This window comes from Podarcis cretensis (assembly GCF_951804945.1).
Source record: "Podarcis cretensis genome assembly, chromosome: 4".
Taxonomy (NCBI): Eukaryota; Metazoa; Chordata; class Lepidosauria; order Squamata; family Lacertidae; genus Podarcis; species Podarcis cretensis.
In genome coordinates, this window is record NC_137173.1 from 83,438,987 (window position 1) to 83,453,588 (window position 14,602).

Sequence of the window (14,602 nt, forward strand, 5' to 3'; positions counted from 1 at the left end):
CCCCAGCCACTCCGGGCAGCTCCCAACAGAATATTAAAACCACGATAAAACATCAAACATTAAAAACTTCCATATACAGGGTTGCCTTCAGATGTCTTCTAAAAGTCAGATAGTTGTTTATTTCCTTGACATCTGATGGGAGGGCGTTCCAAAGGGCAGGTGCCACTACCAAGAAGGTCCTCTGCCTAGTTTCCTGTAATCTCATTTCTCACAGTGAGGGAACCGCCACAAGGCCTTTGGAGCTGGACCTCAGTGTCCGGGCTGAACAATGGGGATGAAGACACTCCTTCAAAATTAGACACAAATGCACAATATATATATATTTATCTATCTCAAGTCTCCTTGCTCTCTGCTCTGCTCCCTGTCTTCCTGCCCAGGGTAGCCCTGCCCTCTGTCTGCACCTCAGAGCTGGCGCATCATGCTGGGCCTCTGCAGTGGCAGCCTCTGCTCCTCATCAGCTGCTCTCCAGTAGCCACTCTGAGCTGTCCAGGTGAGGATTCTGTCAGCAGTGGTTATGGAGAAGCAATGGGGTGCTTCCTCAAAGCTGCCACTGCCACCACCACCGTCACTCAGGACAAGCGCTGGCTCATCCTCCCTGAGCTTGGCAGCAGCACTGATGGGAGAAATTGGGACATTCTGGGAGCAAATCAGAAGCCGGGATGCCTTTCATAATTCTAGGACTGTCCCTGGAAAACAGGGACACTTGGTGGGTATGGGAAAGCTGAGCAGCAAAACCACCAATTAGGGACAATGACCATTCACCCCCTTCCCCTTCCTCCCCTATGTTTTCCTTCAAGGCTGGAACTTTGATTGATTCTAAGGCTAAATTATATACAGTATTGTTCATCAAATTTGTTAAGGGAGCCTGGAGCCAATATTAGCTATCAATCATTCTGTTAAGTCAACACACAAATGTGAGCATGTATTTGTTGTTGACAGAGCCATGAATGTCTTAGAACGAAAGAAAGTAAATGTGGGGGGGACGGGGGGGGGAGGAAACTGTGGCAAGTGTGCTCTGTAGTTATTATATCACTGCTGTTGCTTCTTTTATCCTTTCTTCGACTTCTCCTTTGTTCACGTAATTCTCTTTGGGTCCTGGAGCCTTCATGCTTCATTTACTGTTGTTTCTGAAGGCTTCATCTAGGAATCGGGAAGATAAAGAAATATTCAGCACTGACTGAGAAAGGAGCACACTGGGGCAAGTGAATTCCTTTATTATTGTAACATGAGGAAATTTATAGCAATGGGCTCTCAATAATATATTAGAATTCTCCACTTTGTTGTGTGGGGAGTTAACATTTTTGTTAGATTTCCACACAACATTCGGTTTCTCGGCTGCCACCAATGACTCTCTTCTTTAAATATATTGTGAGTTTTATAAGAGTTGAATCCTGAGAGCTTCCCATAATGGGTATATCCATAGTTATTTCATTCTACCTGTGATGGTATTTGTTTCCCTTTTGACAGCTGGGGATATCTTTCTGCCGGTTGGAAGCCACCCAGACTGGCCAGCCAACATATAAATAATAAATTATTATTATATTATTATTATTATTATGGTCAGGTTTTCAAAAAAATGAAAACATTTGGGTATTTGTGTTAGTTATTCCTATGGTCCCCTTTGTTTTTCTTCAGGTCTCAAACTCTATACAAGCCAACTGACAGATCTTATTCAAGAGATGTTTTCTTGGTTTAACTTGGGGAAGAAGGGCAGAGTTTGCATTCAAAAGCAGTAGAAATCCTTTCCTGAAAGAACACAACATCTGAAGATGACAACTTAAACCAAAAAAATACATAGATACGTAGTTACATATAAAAAGGTTACATTAATGTGAAGTTACTAATACATATAAAGCAATATCAGTTCATTTCCTTCTAACACACGCTCCCTCTCAGCCTCTGGGATCTCATCCAGGGTCCAACAAACTCTCAGCTCACCCACAAAAGTATCACAATGAGAAGAGTTCCTGGAAACAGTGGACATCACCCTAGCCTAGTCTCTCACTCTAGTCTTCCTTTTTATGGGCAGCTACTTCCCCATAGCTATGTCCCATTCATCTGCACTCTCCACACCCTGTTCCAGGTGCAGCAGGTTTTCTGAGTTTCCCAGGGGGTCCAGAGGATGGGGAAAGGGCCCCACAACCACCACTCACACCTCTTTCTTCACCCACTGTTCTCTCCTTCCCCAACTGCTTAATGTGCATATGCAGGGTAGCATAAAATGTCAGCTTGTCATATGAAGAATGGATTGAAAGCAAAATAAAAAAATAAATAAATACATTCCTCAGATTGTAATTTTATTATGAAACATACATATTTCCTTTTTCCTGATCAGTATTCAGTTAGCATTGTGTCCTCTTTTTAAAAAAAAAACTAGAGGCTTAGCTCAATTATACACTGCATTTGTGGACGGGCTTTCCTTACCGGGGAGAATGAAATTTTAGTTTTCTAATTTTGTCATGTGAGTCACAAGGCACATTTGGTGCAGTTTTAGATGTTACTGAGTACAGCGGGATTATTTCTGTGGGAGGGGTAAAGAGTCTTGCTTCCGTTGTCTGGGCTTTTTGAACTTCTTCCTCTCTCCCTTTAGTAGAAACTGAAGTCACTCTTAGAGGGACTTCATTTAGCATGTTGAAAATAGGGAAAGATTCTGATGAGAGTTTTAGAAACAATGAAGCTTGAAGATAACTTTTATGGAGATGTAATTTTGATTTTTGTTTTCCTTTGCTGGAAGTAACTGCAGGTATTTATCTTAATGAGTCTGATTAGTAGGTGAACTTTTTCCCTAAATATTCAAAAGGTGTGTTTCAGTCACAGTTTTTTGTTTGCTACTTTTCTCCGGTGCATTTCTCTTTAAATGCTTAAGCACTTTCTAAAGAAAAGCCCTGAAAATGGGCATTTATTAGGTGTCAAATAAGTGACTTACTCAATTTCAGTAACAAGGCTAGAAATAAGAGCAGCAACAAATATTGTAGCATCTAAAGCCTTCTGTTGTTTTTTCAAAGCCCTGTACCAATATTAGCCATCCTTACAGCAATTGTCTCATTTTCATGTGAGCCTCTTTGTAGGACAATATTAATCAGAAAGGGATATATAAATGAAATAACCTGAATTAACAATCCATATTTATAGAAGATGTAATAGCCTGGGGTCACCCATTGAGTTAGCAGCTGAGGTAAAATTTGAAGCATGGACACTGTCTCAAGCTCGTCATTACTCTAGGATAGCTGCCATCAGACATTCTACTTGTGTGTAAAAACAATACACAAGGAAGGACCAGGGCTGCATCAAGTATTGCCGCTACAAGCATGCCAAGGCACACCCACTCTGGTAACTTGAGCTCAGGGCTCAGGTTAACCCTTTCATGCACACAGGGTCTGAGTCAGTTACTGTATATTACAACAACCTAACCTGCACAGGGTTTCTTTAAAATAAAGAACCAACCCACTACTAATGGATTCCTTTGCCCAGATTGTACCATCTCAATAATATTTGTATTTTTCAGCTCAGTCACCTTTATGCCAGAAGACAATATTTCTTCCACACTACAGCTCACTTAAGGGCAGGCATGTGTGTGGTTTTAGTTTGTGAATAGTAATAATAAAAAAATAGTTTTATTGATCACCCGAAAGCTTTCCACTCTTGTCATTGCATATGCAAATTGCAACTTTGAACTGTGATGCCTTTGATACGTCTTTCAGCTTCCTAGCATGGAACAGTTTAAATAGCTTCTGTAAGAATCAATATCAGAAAAGAAGATAGCCAAAAAAGGTGTCTAAGATGTCATAAATTAACAGCACGTCTAGAAAACTCTGTAGAGAAATAGGTTCAGATCCCTTCCTAGCCATGAAACTCATTCAGTTATGCTGGGCTAATAATTCTCTTTCAACCTGACCTAAACTCAGAGGGCTGTTGTGAGGGTAAATTGGAAGAGGCACCCTGTTCACTGCCTTCAACAACACGGTGGAAAGCTAAGCTATAAATATATATTAGCAAGCAGGCGGCCATTTTAGGTGCATCCAATTGATGTGCAATTGCTGATGTGTGGCTCCTTTTGGCCCTGGAAGAAGTTAGAACGGAGGTGGAACGGGGTGCAGAATGCAGTGTAAGGGGAGTGGGGCTGGCATAACAGGGGTAGGGTGGAGCGTAAGGGGGTGGGGTGTGCTTATACACACTCTGCTGACGTGCACAGGGACCAGGAACAGAACCCCCACACAAAATGGTTGCCTCCTGTACTAAGAAAGTTGTCCCGTATTGCAGATTGATACATTTAAGAAGAATGGGCTCCAAGGAACAAAGAAAAGTTCCCAAAGACAGCAAGAGTCACTCAAAATAATAACTGAAAGCCAATAAAACTGTGTGTGTGTGCTTGTGTTTGTAGGTGGAGGTGCATCAACCTTTTTATGGCCAGACAACGGAAAAACTTTGAGAATTCTTGATCCAGCATTATATGGGAGTTGAGCTATGCCCTCAATCATCGCTTTGTTGACAGTTCAGCAACAGTGCTAGAAGATTCAAAGACCCACTGGTCTGAGTGGGGAAAAAACAACTAAAACAATTATAGTGTGGAACATTATAGGTATCTATTGATTGTTTCAAGGGGAAATTGCTATTCTGTCAAGAAAGTATTATGGTACACATATCACCTGGCCCCTGCTCCCTTTCACACAGAAAGTGTGTTTCTCCATCGAAGGCCATCAGCTGGAAAAGAGAAAATTATCTCATGGGCAATGGCCAACATGAAAAAGGTATCTGAAATTTCAGAACCACCACCTGTTCATTTCTTATTGATGGAATTTCATAGTTGCGAAATAGGACATTCGCACCTTTGCAAAAAGATATTGCTGAAACAAATTTACAGATGTATTTATTTTATTTAAAAGCAGCATCTCTAAACTGTTTAATAATTAAAAATAAAAAACCCTAAGGGGTGTATACCGTTTGCAATATTAAAACAGTATCCATTAAGATAAAAATACAGCCTAAAAATATATATAAACACATAAAAGAAAATAAAAACATATTCAGTGGATGCATAGACATGAATCAGGTTCTACTCTTATGGGTCACAGAAAGCTTGGGCAAAAAGAAAAGTCTTTACAAGACATCTAAAGCAATAGATGGTGGATGCTACCTGCATGGAAGAGGGAAGGACATTCCACAGAATGGGTGCAACAGCAGAAAATTCCCATTTTGGGGTCACTGCCTTGTGATATTCTTTAGGGTGGGGTGCCACAAGTAGAATTTCCCCAGATATCTAAGTGACCTTGCAGGTCTATACAGGGACAGGCAGTATTTTAGGTAACCTGGTCCCAAGTTATTTAATTGTTCAGTTTATATTTGAGATAAAACAGTAGATCTATTTCTAAGTACTGAGGCTAAAACGAATAACTCTCAAGAGGTGGAGTTCATTAATCTCATCATTCCTGCAGAACAAATGAATAATAAGTTTACTGCTCCCAAGGTTTTGATGAACAGTGGGTTTTCTGCTTGGAATCTGTAAGACAATACATGCCATGTCGCATATGATTTTTGAACTCTGAACAACTTTTCCAATAGCTCACTTGTCTTGCAGGGAACCAGATTACAATCCTATTTTGCCAGCCAGTCAGATATAAATTGTCTGACCAGAAAGGATGACACCATGCCGTGTCCAGCTCAGAGACATCCTTACCCAACTTGATGTGTATTCAACTTGCTTCCCTCCTTAGGGATAACAACGATGTCCACAAAGGCAAATCTGTCAAGTTGCCGGCTGTCACAAATGCAGACACCAGCACCAAGGAGCGTCAGCATGTTAAACTCATTTGCTATCTCCTGGTTCATCCATTACCAGATGAACAGGGGATCTGATTCCAAGCACTTGAGTCTATGGGATGGAACCACCTGTGGTCAGATGAGAAAGATGACCTTATTTCCTGCAGACATTACCTGAGCAGCATGAGATCCAGACATGCCCCAGTCCAGGCTTTGTTAATACATCATCCGTCCCTGTGTCTCATTGACATGTTGATGCTTCCACAAGACAAAGAGCTTCCCTTGGTGGTCCTGAAACAAATCTGGATGAGGACAGAGCCTTCTGTGTATTGCAATCACTCTGAACATAACACAAGGACATTCTTCCACACCAAAAATAGCAGACTGCTAAGAAGCATTGATTAAAACACCTTTAACACTTGAGGGTGGCTAGTTGGAAACTATAGAATGAAAGGCTATCCTAATTATTATTTATTATTTATGAAATTTATTGATGAGAAGGTAGGTGGTTCGAATCCCCGTGACAGGGTGAGCTCCTGTTGCTCGGTCCCAGCTCCTGCCAACCTAGCCGTTCAAAAGCATGTCAAAGTGCAAGTAGATCAATAGGTACCGCTCCGGTTGGAAGGTAAACGGCATTTCCGTGCGCTGCTCTGGTTTGCCAGAAGTGGCTTAGTCATGCTGGCCACATGACCCAGAAGCAGTACACCGGTTCCCTCGGCCAATAAAGTGAGATGAGCGCCGCAACCCCAGAATCAGTCACGACTGGAGCTAACGGTCAGGGGGTCCCTTTACCTTTACTTTTCTTCTTTTTTTGCCAGTGCAACACAAAGCAACTTATGAAATTTTAAGCAGACAGACACGTACATACGTTAAGCCATTACATATAAACATTAAAACCTTCATTAGTCATTTTGATCCAGTGCAGATCAGTGCTGGCTTGAGACATTTAGCAGCTGTAGCAGAGCCCAAATAGTGCTCCCACCATCCCCTGTGAAGGTCAATTATTTACAAAGACATTCTGTATTATGCAGACACCAATAACGGCCTTCATCTCTCTCTTCCTACCTTGACCCCACTCCACTGTCAATTCGCCTGATCTAGATTTTATTAAGGCTCTGGCTCACTGTATGTTGAAGATTAGTTCTGAAAATGGCACCATAGTTGGTGCAGAACTGTGAGGGGTCCGGTGCCACATCTGCCAGGTTTCATGGGATCACTTTCAAGTGGTTGCAGTGTACATCTGGGCATGTGCTCTCTTGACCTTCGGGGTTAATAAAATCTAGCTGGTGGAGCATGGCTGGGTGGGTCCAGTTGTGATGGGTGAATGCATCATTACGCAATTGGGAGGGTGAGTGTTGGGTCAGTGTCCGTGCATTACCTCCAATGAATGTGCAATCTGTGTACCTGTGTACACAGACAGTTGAGTCGCACACCCATACAGTTTTTCACATGTCACGTTCAATGAGGGTACAGCGTGTATACTTGCATATGCAATAGCTGAGCTGCACAAATCAGCAACTCTACGCAAACACTTAGACATGATTTGAGACAACATAACATGTGAACAAGTCTAGCAGCTGAGCTGCACACTTGTTATTCACATAGCAATTGAGCTGAACAAATCAACAAGGGTGCACTCTTTCACACAAACACTTTCTCACGTGTGTAGATGTAGCTAGCATCTGTGTTCATTGTAATGTGTGAACGATACTTGGGTGATGTGAGTAAGAGACATAGTTCAGTGACAGCCACAAACTTTGTTTTCCTCACATAACGTCCGGTTCGGCCTTGGTTTCTTTCAGCCCGCAGTTAGATTGATTTCTAACTAAACTGCCAATATGGTTCATCTGTTCATTAAATGTTTGCTGTGATTATTAATTAGCTTGTTAAAATACGGGGTGTGCAGGCACACTTCTGTGCCTTTGGGCTATTCCCTTTCCAATTAAACATTAGTATTTAATCTCTCCCACTACTTTATGAGGCAGTTTTAATGTTAAAAGGCAAGTTTCCACCAAAATGATCGCGATTGAATTACAACATTCCCTGGAAGGCCCAGGAGCAGACCTGAAGCAACCCCTTTTTGCTTTCCTTTCTGCTGTACAAATCTATTTCCTGTGAATGATGTACGGTTCAGCGTATGCCAAAACACATCTGGCCTGAGGTATCAAGGAACACGCTCGCCCCTCCCTTGAGCAGCATTTAAATCCAGAAAACAGAAACCGTCCCAGCATCAAACAGGGAAAAAGATTCATTAGGCACCTTTCCTTTACTAGCAAAATGACTGATGGCATTTGAAGCTAGACTCAAGCTTTATTGCTTTCAGTACTTGAAGACAGGGAAGAAGGCAGGAGGGATGGGGCAGGGGGAACCTAGCGCAGCTGTTGAAAAAGAAAGAAAAGCCATGCCAGATTTAGTGCACTGAAATAAAAATCTGAACAGACGGGGGAGGGGAGCTTTCTCTTCCTCTTCTTCTTCTTCCCCCTCCTGTGGCAGCAGATATTGTGTGGGAAAATATTCTGCTTAACTCGATGTGGAATTAAGGAGTTTCTGTTTATTCTGAGATAGTCAGCAGATCTGTAAAAACTGCACGACTGAGAAGAGTAATGAAATAGGGCAGCCTTTCCCAACAGGAACAGAAGTCAGAATGAGGAATCGGTTACTATTCTGGGGAAGGGTATGTAGGTGGATTTGCACGTACCTTCAGAGCTCAGGAATCAGCAGTTTTCTGCCTCCATGTGGGCCATGCTCAGTCTGCAGATCACAAGTAGGTTATACACTCCAGACCCCTCCTGCATTTCCAGATAATGTTATGGGAGGGACTAGCAGAAGGCTTTACCTTTGGACCCAGGTGTGTAGATGGTTTTATCTGTCTGGATGAAGAGATATCCACTGTGGAAGGAGACCAGAACCATCTTCTCCAATGTGAACTGAGGACACTTGGCCACAACAATCACATACTGCTTTTGCTTGGAATCCTTCTTCATATCATTGGCAGAAACCTGCAGGGGCAAATCAGGAGCTAGAAATCAGATATCTCCTGGGTTTTGCTTACTAAGGCAAATAGTAGCAAACTCAAATCCCTGCTCAGTAATGGAGCTCAGTAGGAGACCAGTTGCTAATTCTCAGCCTAGAAAAACTGCCAGGTTGCAATCCAGAGAAAGTTTGTATGCTTTTGTTCCCTCCTTGGTGCTGTTGAGTGTCCTAGTCCCCTGGGATGGCAGACAGGATACTCGGAGTGCGAGTGCAGTCGATGGAAGAGGAAGAAAGGGAAAGAGAAGCTGCAACAGCCTTGTCTCCCATGACATCAGGAGATGGCCATGGGAGAGTGCATAGAAAGGTGAGTGCCATCTCTTCAGGGGCAGAGCATCTGTTTCCATGCTGAAGGCCCCAATCCTCAGCATGTCCAGGTAGGGCTGAAAGAGAACCCTGCCTGAAATCCTGACGACTGACCCTCCAAGTGTCCCTATTTTCCAGGGAAAGTCCTGGATCTACAAAAGCCGTCCCAGTTTCTGATTTGATCCTGGAATGTCCTGTTTTTCCTTAGGACATCCCTATTTCCATCGGAGAAATATTGGAGAGTATGGAGTTATGTGCAGTGCTTATTTTCAGAGACCTCCAAGCCAAGGAGATAAGTAACTACACAACCTTTAGAAGACATGTGAAGACAACCTTGTATAGTTTCATTATATTTTCATATATGTTGGAAGCTACCCAGAGTGGCGGGGTAACCCAGTCAAATGGGTGGGGTACAGTGGCGTAGCGTGGGTTATCAGCACCCGGGGCAAGGCAAGTAATTTGCACCCCCTAACCCGTGGATTTGCGCCCTCTAACCCGTGGATTTCCCTAACCCCCAGATGTTGCGCCCGGTGCGGCCGGCCCCCCCCCTGCACCCCCCACGCTACGCCACTGGTGGGGTATAAATAGTAAAATTATCATTATAATTATGGAATTGGATACAGTGGTGCCCCGCAAGACGAATGCCTCGCAAGACAAAAAACCCGCTAACGAAAGGGTTTTCCATTTTTGAGGCTCTTTGCAAGACGAATTTCCCTATGGGCTTGCTTCGCAAGACGAAAATGTCTTGCGAGTCTTGCGAATTTTTTTTGCTTCCCCCCCTTTCTAAGCCGCTAAGCCTCTAATAGCCACTAATAGCCGCCTAGCCGCTTAGCCGCTTAGCTGCTAAGCCGCTAATAGCTGCTAAGCCGCTAATAGCGCTAATCCGCTAAGCCTCTAATAGGGTTGCTTCGCAAGATGAAAAAACCGCTAGACGAAGAGACTCGCAGAACGGATTCTTTTCGTCTTGCGAAAAACAGGTGCTGGTACTCACCATGAAGTTGCTACAGCAAGGTAAGGTAAAGGACATGGGTGGCACTGTAGTCTAAACCACTGAGCGTCTTCGGCTTAATGATCAGAAGGTCGGCAGTTCGAATCCCCGCGACAGGGTGAACTCCCATTGCTCTGTCCCAGCTCTTGCCAACCTAGCAGTTTGAAAGCACACCAGTGCAAGTAGATAATGTCAGGAATTCAGCCTACATTTGAGTAAGGACCCTGGCAGAGACACATGCCTGACTGGCATGTTCTTTCCCTCCTGGTCAATTGTTCGGGAGCTTCAAAAGTTTTTTTCTGCCCGAACATCACAGCGACCAATTCCAACTGACCTCAGTACACTTAGGGATCCGAAGAGTTTGCACAGTTGTGTAACAGACCTCAGCAACTCAGCATTTTGGCTACTCTACTTTATTATATAAACACACACAAGCACTGCAACATGGCTCCCTCTCCCTCTAGTATCAGGCAGCAACAAGAAATAGAACAAAGGAAAATAGTCCCACTTCACGGAATGATGGGAGTTGTAGTTCAGCAACATCTAGGGAAGACTGAAGTTCGCTAGCCTACCTTCTGCCAGCAATACTGATAGAATGAGACATAAAAACGAGAGCGACAAGCAAAATGGATCGGACAAAATTTATTGCAGCAAGGGAAAGCAACTTCTTTATAGATCACTGAGCCTTTTTAACCAGGCTCTGGGGAAAGCCATTTTTACAGTAGCTGGCAACATTCATGACTGTGTTTCAGCTCTCTTTTAAATAACTGCTGCCACTTGTCACTGCTCTCAACTGAATGCTATCTGGTTCCTATAGGTCAGCTAATTACCCTAATCATTAACCTTTAAGACTGCACAGGGTACGGTGATCAATGCCACCCTTGCTGTGTTCACCTCCCCTAATGAGCCTGTGTCGGAAAAAGAACTCTTTGACCTCCCTCTGGTGAATATATATATTTTCTCTTTCCTTGTCATTCTGCTTCTTAGAAGGAGGAGGATGGCAACTGCCACAAATCAACATTAAAAGTAATCAAAGGGGGGAAAGTTGGTGTGTGTGTGTGTGTGTGTGGAATGCAGGAAATAATATTTTATGTAGCATTCAGTGAATCATACCAGGATTTCAAAAGGAAGGAACTGGTGGTGATAGGGAGTTAGTTATATTTCTCTTCCTAAAAGGACCTCAACTTAACAGACATGCAGAGGGGAGCAATGGATATAAATTTCCCCTTTGCATCGTAGGCTCGTTTATGCGCATTTGTGCACCTCTCAAGCCTTCATCCAGGCACGCGAGAAGCATTAGCAGAGTTCAAGGGTACAGTTAGGCAAAAACATTTGAATAGTCTGCCAAACAGGGCTGGTGAAGGGTGTGGCTCTGAAGGATGTGTGGCCTGGGGAGAAATCCAAGGGCCAGAGAGATAGAGAGACAGTGGTACCTCAGGTTACAGACACTTCAGGATACATACGCTTCAGGTTACAGACTCGGCTAACCCAGAAATAGTACCTCGGGTTAAGAACTTTGCTTCAGGGTGAGAACAGAAATCGTGCTCTGGTGGCGCGGCGGCAGCAGGAGGCCCCATTAGCTAAAGCGGTGCTTCAGGTTAAGAACAGTTTCAGGTTAAGAACGGACCTCCGGAATGAATTAAGTACTTAATCTGAGGTACCATTGTAGATCTGTTGCTACTTGGGATGGTCCTGGGAGAAGATCTGTCCTCTCTTTGGAGCTGCTACTGCATGGGAATGCTGCAGGGTCCACCATGAGATGAACTTGCAAAATTGTGTTAGTTCTCATAAGCAGCAAGACATGTAATGACTAGCCTTTAAAAAAAGGCTGTATAGTAAACTAACAACAAAACCAAGCCGTGAAACACATGCTTTTGCACTGGTTAAAATGTTATAAGATTTGGCTAAATTCCAAATATTGCTGCTAAGAAACCCACATTTTCCATGTTCTGTAGATATTGTGACGATTAACATCATAAAAGAGAGAGGGTAACTTGGCACATGAAAAGGCACAAAGTGTTACTATAGTAACCAATTCATAAAAATGAAGAGTCTTTAACATCAGAATTCTGGCAAATCTAAGCATGGTTCTTAGTAGTTTTGCAAGATCTCCCTCCCCAAGGATTTCTAAACCCTGGTTCACGTAGAACCACTTGTGTAGTAGTAGCACAAGAAAAGCATTTAAATTGCTTGCATTTTGTGGGCACATTTTACATAAAATACATTTCTTTTATGCATTTTTTGGTAAAACATGTATCCTGTCCATTTTCTTTGCATGAAACGCTCATTTCTGTGCACACTTTTTGAAACTGCATCTCAACATCTAGAGAAGTACAAAATCTCACTGGGAATTGCATTCTGGTCCACAAGAAACTGCTGTAGAAAGAAGACCAAATTAATCCCCTTCCTTCATCCGGAGGAGGAGGAGGAGGAGTTTGGATTTGATAACCCGCTTTATCACTACACTAAGAAGTCTCAAAGCGGCTAACAATCTCCTTTCCCTTTCTCCCCCACAACAAACACTCTGTGAGGTGAGTGAGGCTGAGAGACTTCAGATAAGTGTGACTAGCCCAAGGTCACCCAGCAACTGCATGTGGAGGAGCGGGGAAGTGAACCCGGTTCACCAGATTATGAGTCCACCTGTGCTGGTCCTGGGGGCTACCGAGAGGCAAGGTTCAAGTCCAGTCCGAGGTCGATGGTGCGGTACGGAGGCTGTCCTTCAAAGCTGTAGCTGGGTCGAAGGCAAGGCGTTGGGTGGGGCCAGAAACAGGCTAGCAATAACATTGCTCCCGCAACCTGGGACTGGGGCTGGCTGGCTTTTATCTGCCCCGAGGCATAGGGCGGCCCCGGTCCACAGGTGACTCACCCCTCCCGGCCTGGAGGCGAGCACTCCTCCTGCAGGAACTTAGTTCCCTCCACCTCTCTGCCCTGAGCCTCTGCAGCTCAGGAGAGGCTAGAGGGTTACCGGACCCAGAGGCAACCTCAGCTTCCCCTGATGGGGCTGAGAGTGAAGCACCTGCAGGCAATGGGTCCTCCATCACCTCAGGGGCCAGAGCAGACTCAGCTGGTGCCTGCACCTGAGGATCCAGCACAGGTGAGGACCCTTCAGGCTCAGGCCCCAGCCCTGGCTCAGCTGGTTCTGGAGGTGGGGACTCCTCTGCAGGCTGGGATTCCTGAGGTTCAGCCTCTGAGTCCGAATCCCAGGCCAACACACCACCGCTCTTAACCATTACACAACACTGGCTCCCAACAGAGAGCTTTATTGCTTCCATCACCTCCTCCTCCTCCTCCTCCTCCTCCTCCCAACACTTCTCTAGCTACTGCCAACTTGGAATTCCTTGTTTTCTGAGGTTTGGACATGTGAACCATCATTTGTCTAGCCTAAAACCTCACTTCAGGTATACACTGCAGGGAAAACTGGTCAACATTGTAAGGTTCAGCATTGGTCCCTGTGATGGACAGATAGTATGGAGACTTTGGATTGGCCAGGTGATTGTCTGCATGTTTTGCTTGCCCATAAGGGACTTATCTTCCTGTGTGTGCCCTGCCCCAGAACATTATGCTGAACTGATAGAACAGATTTAGGAAGCGCACAGGGTCAGAGAGGGGAAAAACATATTGTTGTGCAAGCTGAAATCCTTGGAACATTCACTTAGCACAATGTTGAATTCCATCTACAGCATCTGTAGCGACAATCTTAGATGAAAACTGGTTGGTTCCAACTAGAATTTCAGATATTATGGGGGGATTTAAAAGGGCAAAAGCTGACTTGAAATAAATTACTAGATACATGCTACAGAGACGAGAAGCTGCACGGTTATCACAAGATTGCTCTGCTTTTGTTATGAAGGAATATATTGTATTGGAACTGTAGAGGACATAGCAGGAATAAGATTGAAGGAATGTTATCACCATAATGAACACAGCAAAAGATACGGTATTATATATAAAGGATGACTTGAAGAAAGTTATTGATGTGACATCACATTGTGGCAACAAACATTTTTCATTTTTGCTCCAGGGATATACAGTGATAATATCATTTTGATTAGATTAAAACCCTCAACATTTCCAATGATAATGGGGTGTTGGAATCAAAACATAGTCTCTAATCACATTGGAAGCAATGATGTAAAAATTAATGGAAACGAGCCTTTTACTGATAAGGTCAAATTCTCTTGACACAAAATATCAGGGAGAGTAGGACCCTCTTAAATTAATCATGTAAATTTCAACCTATACATGAATATGGGATATTTTATATAAATAAGTTACTTGCGTATCTTTAGATTTGAAGGGACCCTTTTATTCTTGTGCTTGCTAGTTTTGACACTTGTGATACACTTTTAGTTTAGTTTAGTTTTTTTTAATCCTACCTTGCTCCTCCACCTACTGAAATGACTTACAGTATATTTACAACAGAAGCGGCTAACCATTTTTGGCCTAAGAACTTCAACTGCACACATCTGCACACACACACTTGTACTTATATACACGCATAGAACACATGCAGGCACACAA

General features: G+C 43.5%; 1 long non-coding RNA gene across 1 annotated transcript; it reads right to left on the reverse strand.

The window, feature by feature from the left end:
- Positions 1–779: 779 nt before the first annotated feature.
- LOC307214389 lies at positions 780–8,551 on the reverse strand. Its single transcript, XR_013838024.1, has 4 exons — positions 8,456–8,551; positions 5,932–6,048; positions 4,647–4,701; positions 780–1,140 (listed from the first exon to the last, which is right to left on the reverse strand). It is a non-coding gene; the product is annotated as an uncharacterized lncRNA (long non-coding RNA).
- Between the last annotated feature and the right edge of the window lie 6,051 nt (positions 8,552–14,602).